Consider the following 12,752-nt stretch of genomic DNA (forward strand, 5'->3'; position numbering starts at 1 on the left):
AATGAAAGAGGAGCCTGTTCAAAAAATGGTGCTGGGAAAACTGGAAATCCATATGTAACAAAATGAAATTAAACTTCTATCTCTTACCCTGCACAAAACTCAACTCAAAGTGGATCAAAGACATAAGCACTACAACAGAGACCCTGTGCCTAATAGAAGAAAAAGTAATCCAAATCTTCATCTTGTCGGTTTAGCACCTGACATTCTTATCAAGACTCTTAAAGTGCAAGAAGTAACATTAAGAATCAATAAATGGGATGGACTCAAACTAAAAAGCCTTTTCTCAGTAAAGGAAACAATCAATAACATGAAGAGAGAGCCTACAAAATGGGAGAAAATCTTAACCAAATACACCTCAGATAGAGCACTAATCTCCAGGATACATAAAGAATTCACACAACTTAACCAAATAATAATAATAATAATAATAATAATAATAATAATAATAATAATAACAATAATAATAATAACCCAATCAACAAATGGACTAAGGAACTTAAGAGACACTTCACGGAAGAAATACAATAAAACAACAAACATATTAATAATGTTCATCGTCTCTAGCAATCATAGAAATGCAAATCAAAGCTACTCTAAGATTTCATCTAACTCTATTTAGAATGACAATCATCAAGATTACAAGTAATAATATGTGTTGATGAGGATGTAGGGGAAAAGGCACACTCATACATTGCTGGTGGTACAAATTGGTGCAACCACTATGGAAAGCAGTATAGAGATTCCTTAGAAAACTTGGAATGGAACCACCACTTGACCCAGCTATCCCACTCCTCAGTTTATACCCAAAAGACTTAAAATCTGCATAGTATAGTGACACAGCCACATCAATGTTAATAGCAACTCAATTCACAATAGCTAAACTGTGGGAGCCATCTAAATGCTCTTCAACAGATGAATGGAAAAACAAACTGTGGTATATACACACAATGAAATATTACTCAGCCTTAAAGAATAATGAAATGATGGCATTTGTAGGCAAATAGATGGAGCTAGAGAATACTGTGCTAAATGAAATAAGCCAATCCCAAAAGACCAAAGGCCAAAAGTTTTCTCTGTTAAGTGGGTGCTAAACCATAGTTGAGGGAGTGGTAGGGAAGAATGAAGAAACTTTGGGTTGTGCAGAGGGGAGTAAAGGGAGGGGTGGGATGGTGGGTTTGGGAATGACAGTAGAATCTAGAGACAGACATTATTAACCTATATACATGTATGATTACTTGTGTGACTCAGCACCATGTACAGCCAGAGGAATAAGAAGTTGTGCCCTGTTTGTGTAAAATATGTCATAATACATTCTACTGTCACATGTAACTAATTACACAAATTTTTAAAAAGAAAAAATAAGTATGAAATAGGACATGCCACTACAGATCCTTCCATCAAAATGACAATAAGGAAATATAAACAACCTTGTGCCAATGAAATTTAACATCTTGTGTTAATTGCCCAATTTTTTTGAAAAATATACCTTATAAAAACTAACATGGGAAGAAATAGAAAATCGGACTAAACCTTATTGTGAATATACTCTATCAATCAGGTATAATAAAAATACATCAAAATATTATAAGTGTACACACACACACACACACACACACACAATAAACACACCCTACCATAACTTAAAGGAATCAAATTCATTATCAAAACTTCCTACAAGGAAAACTCCAAGGCCAGATGGTTTCTTTGGTAAATTCTGTAAAATATTAAAGAAGTAATACTAACACTAAATAACTCTTTCTGAATTTATTTCACAAGGCAAAATCCTGATAGCCAAATTTGAAAATATTTTCAAGAAAACTATGTACTGATATTTTTGAGAAAACAAAAATCCCCCAAAATATTATTAAATTGGATGGTAAACAATCACATGAAAAATAATACCATTATTCACTATAGAATACAAATACGAACTACGATGAGATATAATTATCAATTAGAATGACAAAAGTTTTCAACCAACAATCCAGAAGTCAGCAAGAATTTGGCACAGCTGGAACCCTTCAACATGTTTCTTATAAACACTTAATATATGACTCCAATTTATCACCCCTAGGTATTTAGCCAAGAGAAATTAAAATATATGTCCATGTAAAAGCCTATATGCAAATGTTCATAATGATATTATTATTCATAATCTCCAAAATCATAACAACTCAAATGTCTACCAACTGGTGAATGGATAAGCAAATTGTGATATATCCATACAACTAAAGACTAAGTATATCTACAATGCTTACTACAGACACTATTTTAAGTGTCTGTAGTAAGCATTGTACAAATCTGAATGCATTTAATCTTCATAACTCTATGAGGTATGTACTTGTATTATCATGCCCATTTTACGGACAAGAAAGCCAAAGCACAATACAGTAAATTTCCCATGGCCAAACAAGTACAACTTTGTTTATTTGTGTGTTTGTTTGGTTTTGGCACCAGGGGTTGAACTCAGGGGCACTTAACCACTGAGTCACATCCCCAGCCCTATTTTGTATTTTATTTAGAGACAGGGTCTCACTGAGTTGATCAGCATCTCAAGTACAGCTTTGATCCTATGCTGTCTGACATGGGATCTTTGCTCTACTTTCTCTGGAATAGCATTGTCCAATAGAAACAAAATGTGCCCCATAAACTGCATATCATTTCAAATTGTCTATTAGCTACACTAAAAAAGTAAAAAAATAAAATTTAACTTAAAAAATCTTACATACAACACAAAAGTTAAAAGAAAATGCAGTATTTGCCCAAACAATATAGTTGTAACTAACAAAAGCATGTTTTACACCATTTCCATTTAAAATTTAAATTCATTAAAATTAAGTAAAATGAGATGGACATCATTATCCTAAGTACATATATGAAGTCATGAATTGTGTGACTCTACTTTGTGTACAACCAGAAATATGAAAAATTGTGTTCTAATATAAACTGTAATGCATTCTGCTGTCATATATAACTAATCAGAATAAATTTTTAAAAATAGAAAAAAGGAAAAAAATAAGTAAAATTCAAAAAATTACTCTACATTTTTTTGCAGTTGCAATATTTCAAGCAGTCCTGGTGTGTCCAGGGGCTGCCACCATATTGAACAGTACAGGTATGGAGGATAAACTTTCTGTGGATGTATGTTCCTTGGAATTAATTCCAGAGAATAAAATTGAGGAGAATGAAAAAAATAAGAAGAAGAAATAAAGTACTGATATGTGCAAAAAACATAAATGAATCTGGCAGCTACTAGGTAAGGTTAAAGAAAGTCCTATTTCATTCTTAAGACATAAGGAAAATATAATGGAATAGAAATCAAATTAGTGATTTTCAGGGGCTGGGTTTGGCCAGAGGGCATTATCTACAAAAGGTCACGAAAGAATGTTTTTGGGTGATTAATTTATTCTACAGCTTAATGAAGTAATGGTCTTGCAACTGTATGTTTGTCATCAGTCTAAAATATTACCTTAAAAAGAGCAAATTTTGCTGTATATAATGAATCTCCATTATCCTGAATTGTTAAAATTAGAAAATGTTAGCAAGTTGCATACAATAAGATATTACTTGATGCCATTTTATAATACATTGTACATCATGATCGAGTGGCATGTATCCCAGGAATTTAAGATTGGTTTACTGAGGGTTGCCCTATGGCATAATATATGGTCTATTTTTGAGAAGAGCAAAACAACAGCAAATGTAGCAGAAGGCAAGAAATAATTAAAATCAGAGCGGAAATCAATGAAATTGAAACAAAAGAAACTATTGAAAAAATTAACAAAACTAAAAGTTGGTTCTTCGAAAAAATAAATAAGATCGACAGACCTTTAGCCATGCTAACGAAGAGAAGAAGAGAGAGAACTCAAATTACTAACATACGGGATGAAAAAGGCAATATCACAACAGATGCTACAGAAATACAGAAGACAATTAGAAATTATTTTGAAAACCTATATTCCAATAAAATAGAAGATAGTGAAGACATCGATAAATTTCTTAAGTCATATGATTTGCCCAGACTGAGTCAGGAGGATACACACAATTTGAACAGACCAATATCAATGGATGAAATTGAAGAAGCCATCAAAAGACTACCAACCAAGAAAAGCCCAGAACCGGATGGGTATACAGCGGAGTTTTACAAAACCTTTAAAGAATTAATACCAATACTTTTCAAGTTATTTCAGGAAATAGAAAAAGAGGGAGCTCTTCCAAATTCATTCTATGAGGCCAACATCACCCCGATTCCGAAACCAGACAAAGACACCTCAAAGAAAGAAAACTACAGACCAATATCTCTAATGAACCTAGATGCAAAAATCCTCAATAAAATTCTGGCGAATCGAATACAAAAACACATCAAAAAAATTGTGCACCATGATCAAGTAGGATTCATCCCTGGGATGCAAGGATGGTTCAATATACGGAAATCAATAAATATTATTCACCACATCAATAGACTTAAAGATAAGAACCATATGATCATCTCGATAGACGCAGAGAAAGAATTCGACAAAGTACAGCATCCCTTTATGTTCAAAACATTAGAAAAACTAGGGATAACAGGAACTTACCATGACATAGTAAAAGCTATCTATGCTAAGCCTCAGGCTAGCATCATTTTGAATGGACAAAAGTTAAAGGCATTCCCTCTAAAATCTGGAACAAGACAGGGATGCCCTCTATCACCACTTCTATTCAATATAGTTCTTGAAACACTGGCCAGAGCAATTAGACAGATGAAAGAAATTAAAGGCATAAAAATAGGAAAAGAAGAACTTAAATTATCACTATTTGCAGATGACATGATTCTATACCTAGAAGACCCAAAAGGGTCTACAAAGAAACTACTAGAACTAATAAATGAATTCAGCAAAGTGGCAGGATATAAAATCAACACGCATAAATCAAAGGCATTCCTGTATATCAGCGACAAAACTTCTGAAACGGAAATGAGGAAAAACACTCCATTCACAATATCCTCAAAAAAAAATAAAATACTTGGGAATTAACCTAACAAAAGAGGTGAAAGATTTATACAATGAAAACTACAGAACCCTAAAGAGAGAAGTAGAAGAAGATCTTAGAAGATGGAAAAATATACCCTGTTCATGGATAGGCAGAACTAACATCATCAAAATGGCGATATTACCAAAAGTTCTCTAGAGGTTTAATGCAATGCCAATCAAAATCCCAACGGCATTTCTTGTAGAAATAGATAAAGCAATCATGAAATTCATATGGAAAAATAAAAGACCCAGAATAGCAAAAGCAATTCTAAACAGGAAGTGTGAATCAGGCGGTATAGCGATACCAGATTTCAAACTATATTACAGAGCAATAGTGACAAAAACAGCATGGTACTGGTACCAAAACAGGCGGGTGGACCAATGGTATAGAATAGAGGACACAGAGACTAATCCACAAAGTTACAACTATCTTATATTTGATAAAGGGGCTAAAAGCATGCAATGGAGGAAGGATAGCATCTTCAACAAATGGTGTTGGGAAAACTGGAAATCCATATGCAACAAAATGAAACTGAATCCCTTTCTCTCACCATGCACAAAAGTTAACTCAAAATGGATCAAGGAGCTTGATATCAAATCAGAGACTCTGCGTCTGATAGAAGAAAAAGTTGGCTCCGATCTACATATTGTGGGGTTGGGCTCCAAATTCCTTAATAGGACACCCATAGCCCAAGAGTTAATAACAAGAATCAACAAATGGGACTTACTTAAACTAAAAAGTTTTTTCTCAGCAAGAGAAACAATAAGAGAGGTAAATAGGGAGCCTACATCCTGGGAACAAATTTTTACTCTTCACACTTCAGATAGAGCCCTAATATCCAGAATATACAAAGAACTCAAAAAATTAGACAATAAGATAACAAATAACCCAATCAACAAATGGGCCAAGGACCTGAACAGACACTTCTCAGAGGAGGATATACAATCAATCAACAAGTACATGAAAAAATGCTCACCATCTCTAGCAGTCAGAGATATGCAAATCAAAACCACCCTAAGATACCATCTCACTCCAGTAAGATTGGCAGCCACTATGAAGTCAAACAACAACAAGTGCTGGCGAGGATGTGGAGAAAAGGGTACACTTGTACATTGCTTGTGGGACTGCAAATTGGTGTGGCCAATTTGGAAAGCAGTTTGGAGATTCCTGGGAAAGCTGGGAATGGAACCACCATTTGACCCTGCTATTGCCCTTCTCGGACTATTCCCTGAAGACCTTAAAAGAGCATGCTACAGGGATACTGCCACATCGATGTTCATAGCAGCACAATTCACAATAGCTAGACTGTTGAACCAACCCAGATGCCCTTCAATAGATGAATAGATAAAAAAAATGTGGCATCTATACACAATGGAGTACTATGCAGCAATAAAAAATGACAAAATCATAGAATTTGCAGGGAAATGGATGGCACTAGAGAAGATTATGCTTAGTGAAGCTAGCCAATCCCTAAAAAACAAATACCAAATGTCTTCTTTGATATAATGAGAGCAACTATGAACAGAGCAGGGAGGAAGAGCAGGAAGAAAAGATTAACATTAAACAGAGACATCAGATGGGAGGGAAAGGGAGAGAAAAGGGAAATTGCATGGAAATGAAGGGAGACCCTCATTGCTATACAAAATTACATATAAGAGGTTGTGAGGGGAATGGGAAAATAAACAAGGAGAGAAATGAATTACAGTAGATGGGGTAGAGAGAGAAGAAGGGAGGGGAGGGGAGGGGTGATAGTAGGGGATAGGAAAGGTAGCAGAATACAACAATTACTAATAGGGCATTATGTAAAATTGTGGATGTGTAACCGACGTGATTCTGCAATCTGCATTTGGGGTAAAATTGGGGGTTCATAACCCACTTCAATCTAATGTATGAAATATGATATGTCAAGAGCTTTGTAATGTTGTGAACAACCAATAAAAAAAAAGATTGGTTTAGTGTTTGAAAGTCAATAAATGCAACTTGCCATGTTAAAAAAACAAAAGAGAAAAATCATATGTGTATTTTAGTAGATGCAGGAAAAAAAAGTGCTTTCAAGAGTCAGTACTTATAATAAAAACTCTCAGGATGTTTGGAAAAGAAGAAATTTCCTCAGCCTGATACAGGGGACCTACAAAACTTACAACTAGATGCATACTCTTTCCCAAAGTTCAGCAACAATGCAACAATGTCCTCTACCTCCTCTTCTATTCAACATTGTACTGGAGGTGCTAGCCAGTGCAACCCAGCAACAGAAAGAAAGAAAAGGCATAAATAATAGGAAAGAAAGTATTACTGAACTATAATTCAAAGTATAAAACAAATTACCCAATAGACCCTGTTGATGTAAATAAATGACAAAATGAATAAACAAGTGGAGGACAACAGACAAATCTTTTGTACAAAGGAATTAAAAATAATTTAAAAGGTTGGGATTGGAGCTCCGTGGTAGAGTGCTTGCCTGGCACATGCAAGGCACTGGATTCAATCTTCAGCACCACATAAAAATAAATAAAATAAAGGTATTGTGTCCCTCTACAGAAAAAAAAAAATAGATACTCAACAGGATCCTAATTCCCACCATCTAAATGTGGGGTGTGACTTCCTTCCAAAGACTACAGTACAGAAAAGAGAAAGAAGAGGAACTTGAGGCTGTGGCTCAGTGATAGAGCACTTACCTGGTGTGCGTGAGGCACTGGATTCCATCCTCAGCACCACATAAAAGTAAAATAAAGGTATTGTGTCCACCTACAACTAAAAACAATATTTAGAAGAAGAAGAGGAACTTGACAATGGAAACCTGGTAAATACTTATTCAGCTAGGTGGTCAAGGCTGACACCAACAGTGACAGTCAGCTGACAGCATGTCCTCTAGACATGATGGGATGAGCATGGTGGTTCACCTTCCTCCCAGAGCTTATACCCAGCTCTAAAAGGAGGTGATAATAATATCCATCTCATTATGCTTGTTAGGAAAATTAGGAACCTGCCCCCTACAAGGTCCCAAATTGACTAACTCTTGACCTACCTAGTTCTCTGTATCTTTTCCATGAACTGCACTTCTTAACCTCTAGTCCTCACTGGTTTGTCCCTAATCCTTTTCTTTCTCAGCACTTGAATCCTTCACCTCACATTTTGATACAGTCATTATATTTCTAGCACTTTCTTCCCCACCCCACCCCCACCCCTGTATTTCAATATGTCTGCAGTAGATTGCAAGTTCCTGGAGATAAAAGCTGTTTTTACCTTTTCCGAGGTCCAGGAAAATGGGAGCCCCAGGTGGTATTCATAGATGCTTCTCTGCAGTATTATTTAATTTGCAGACAGGTGATACAAAATTATAACTGAATATTCCTTATTCAGTTATAAGTCAGACATTGCTCAAAAGCAAGCAAGAAAGAAAGACAGAGAAAGAAAGGAAGAAAGGAAGAAAGGAAGGAAGGAAGGAAGGAAGGAAGGAAGGAAGGAAGGAAGGAAGGAAGGAAGGAAGGAAGGAAGGAACTGTAAAAGGGAGAGTCTTCTCCCAATATCCCTTTGTTCTACCTGGCTCTCACATGTCACCCCCCCACTTGGCCCCTCCCCGATAGACAACTGTATTCCCTGTGTCTATTACATAAAGGTAGCTACTAAATACTATTGTGCACTTTTATCAACTGTTAGTACACCTCGAACTTTGTAAATCACTGCTTAGAAATCAGAGTTTTCCATTGATTGATGTGTTATAGGCTATTTTCAATCTTTTGCTGTTATAAACAATGCTATAATGAATATTTTTTACACAAGCTCTTCACACATGTACCAGTGCAAAATGTAGGATAAAATCTTAAAGGTGAAATTGCTGGCAATAATCAAAGAATCCTTTCTAAGAGTTTACCAATTTATATATCCATGTGTAGTGAATTATATTCCTGGTTTCTTAACATCCTCACCAATGCATGAGTGACATAAAACATTAAAAATAGCATCTCAGTGTAGTTTTTTTTCTTGAAGAGTTAGGCTGAGAATTTTATGCTTGGATGACATCTGTTTTGCTTCTACTATGAATTGTCTATACCTATTTGTTACCCGTTTTCTACTGAGCTGTTAGTCTCTTCCTATCAGTTCTAAGGTATTCTTTATTGTTATAGTTTGGATCTGAAAACATTCCTCAAAGAGTTCATATGTTAGGCAATATAAGAGGTGAGAGGCTGGGGATATGGCTGTGTTGGCAGAGTGTATGCCTTGCATACACAAGGCCCTGGGTTCAATCCCCAGCGCTACACACACACAAAAAGAATGTTCAGAGGTGAAATGATTAGATTATTGGCGCTAGAACCTCATCAATGGATTAATTTATTTGATGCATTAATAATTTGAATAAACCACTATGGGGTAACTGCAGGCAGGTGGGCATGGCTAGAGGAAGTAAGTCACTAGGGACATGCCCTTGGGGATTATATCTTGTCCTTGGCTCCTTGTGTGAGTACCCCCCACCCTCTGCCATCTCTCTCTGTTTCCCAGCCACCATGAGCTTCCCTCAGCCAGGCCCTTCCACCATGATGTTCCCCCTCACCTCAGGCCCAGGGCAATGGAGTCAGCCAACTATGGACTGAACCTCTGAAAGAGTGAGCCCAACATACACTTTTCTTCCCCTAAATTGTTCTCATCAGATATTTTGGTCACAGCAATGAAAAGCTGACCAACACATTTACAAATGAGAGAAACGAATACTTTGTAATAAGAATTACAGTATTTTCTAGGTGTCATTTGTACTTCCTCTCTACTTGTGGTATTTTTGCCATGTATGCAAAATTGTTTGAATTGTATATACTTTAATAATCTTTTATGGCTTCTAGATTTTGGTCATAGTTAAAAGAGGCTTCCTATGATTTAAAAAAAATGTGAGCAGCTCACGTTCCAAAAGAATGGAAAATTTCAATATAAAAATTGAAACCTCAGGAGTATTAAAAGACAGATGTGTCTAGAATTGAATCTAATTTAATTGACACATTTTGAGTGCTTGGAAAAACTCTGGACTCCAAGCTGGACACAGAGGAGTCTTTCTAGCCTCTCCAGGGTTGTCTTCCTCTCTCCATCCCCAGGCTCAAGTGTCTATCAAGGAGTCTCAGCCAGTGAGCCTCCCAGGAGGAATGCCTGTGTCTGACTCTAGACTGTTCAGATACGTTTTTTTCCTTAAGGTGATATTTTTGTTTCTTTCCTAGTTGGTGTTCTGTTTCATTTTCTTACAAATAGAAAAAAAAACAAGCTGCTGTTAGCCACAATTACTTAGGGACCCTTATAATTATCTTTTTCTGCTAATCACTAGTGGACAAGATGAGGGAATTTAATCATTCATTTATTCATCCAACAAGCGTATTTATTAAGCACCTAGTATACATAAGGCAGAGATGGTGAAAGAAAAGCTGACAAAACCACTAGCTTCCTGAAACAGATATTCTAACAGGAAACACAGACCTTAAACACCTAGTTATGTAAGTAAGGTATTAATGATTACAGGTGAGTACCAGGAAAAGGTATTTAGTGTTATGAGTGCAGAGCAGGGACCTGGGCATAGTCCCAGGTCGGGGGCAAATTCCCTGAAGAAGTTACTTTTGAACTAAACTCTAAGGGATGGGTAGGAACTAGCCAGGCAGAGAGCAGAAAGAGCCTTCCTCACAGAGGGAATGAACAATAACAACCCTGAGGCTGTGAGGAGCACAGGACAGCATAGGAAGTAAAGGAGTGTGACGTGCCCGGGTTGCAGGACAGTGGCAAAAAGTTACATAGGGATTGATGCCACCTGGGTTCCCTGCTCTTGGGATGACCAACTATGGGGAGAAGAGAGGAGTAAGATTGGGCAGAGGGAGAAGCTGAGCTGTGCTATGGACACAGCAGACCCTTGGTTAGTCCTGCAGGGAGTGCTGACCTGGGCTGGCCTTCAGCTTTGTTCCAAGTTGAGACAAGGGGGACAGCCTTCCTCATCACACCTGAAACATTCATTGGACGTGGGCTGCTCTCCAACAGGCGGTGCAGGCTGGTACTGGCTGTCAGGCAGCAATACTCACAACAGTGGGGAAATAAGTCCTTCGGTCCTAGAGGGGAGAGTGGGCAGCAGAGCACAACACCACAGTAATCAGACATTTCTGGGTCTTTTAGGTCATGGTGAGGTCTTTGAACTTCATTCCAACTGCAGGGGGAAACCAAAGTAGAATTTTAAGCAAGTAAGAGAAATTATGTGACTTCAAAAGGACTAGTCCGGTTGCTTTATGTGTCTCTTTTAAGTGGACAATTGTGGAATAAGAGAAGGCATTCAAAAGGCAAGTGCACGTGGTGTGGACACGTCACTTCCTGCCTGTGGGTCTCCTTTCCCCTCTTTCAAATGTATCAGTGTATCCTTAACATTGCACATGCTCAGGTCCTGGGAGAAGCCTCCCTGTGCTTCCCTAAATGAGATTTGGTGCCCTTTCTGTTGCTCACATAAATTCTTCTACCTCTTTTTTAAAAATTTTCACTTTCTATTGAGAAATAACTCACATACAGTTAAAAACACAGATCTTAAACATTCAGTTCAATGAGTAGTGACAGTTGTATATGCCCAGATAATCAGCAACCCAAAGAACACATAAACCATTTCCTTTTCCCATTAAGTTTCCCAGCCCCTCTCCAATAGCAGTCTCAAGCACAGGTCTCAGTCTCCAGCATATGGATCAGTCTGCCCATCACTGGACTTCATGTAAGTGCAACATGCAGTCAGCGGTCTTAGTTTTGAAACCTTTATGTGTTAAAATATACATAACATAAAATATGCCATTTTGACCATTATTAAATATACAATTCAAGGACCTTAATTATATTCACATTGTTGTGCAACCATCACCACTGTCTACCTCTTTGTAGCACACTTCATTTTACTAGTCTATTGACCAGTCTCAAGGGTTTAAAACCTCAAAGATTGGGATTATGTAATATCACAGTGATTTACACGTTGGTTGAATGAATAAATGTCTAAAGTTCCACTCACTGAATGTATGTTTCTATCTAGGGAATCTAGTAGAGTTACTAAATTACACTTTTATTATTCCTCCTCCATTTCTCAAATGTTATTAAATATAAGCAAGCATCTATGGTAGGCCCTAGACATTGAAAGGGGACCAAGACAAAACTTCTGCCCACAAATCCACAGCTGAATTAGTTAGCTTTTTCTCTCCTGGGACTAAAAGATCTAACCAGAACAACTGTAGAGGAAAAAATATTTATTTGGATGCTCACGGTTTTGGAGGTCTCAGTTCATAGACAGCAGAAACTCCATTCCTCAGGGTTTGAGGTGAGGCAGAACATCATGGTGGAAGAGTGTGGTGGAGAGAAGCAGCTCATATGATGAAAAGGAAGCAGATGGAGAGAGATTCCATTCTCCAGATACAAATATATACCCCAAAGCCACACCCCCAATGCCCCACCTCCTCTAGGCACATCCCACCTACCTTCAGTTGCCACTCCATTAATCCCATCAGGTAGTTAATTCACTGATTGGGTTAAGGTTCATAATCCAATGAGTTTTCCTTTAAACCTTGCATTGTCTCATGCATGAGCTTTTGGGGGACACCTCACATCCAAACAATAACAACAGTCAAGTTAGGAACCCACATAGATAAATAGCTCATAATAAGACAATTCTTAGTAGAAGGACGAGTGGGGGGAAGGTGTATGCACAGAAATAAGGTTTCACCTTGCACTGCCTTGGGAAATTGAGGAGGGCTTCACAG

Source organism: Spermophilus citellus, assembly GCF_964194105.1.
Source record: "Spermophilus citellus genome assembly, chromosome: 1".
NCBI lineage: Eukaryota > Metazoa > Chordata > Mammalia > Rodentia > Sciuridae > Spermophilus > Spermophilus citellus.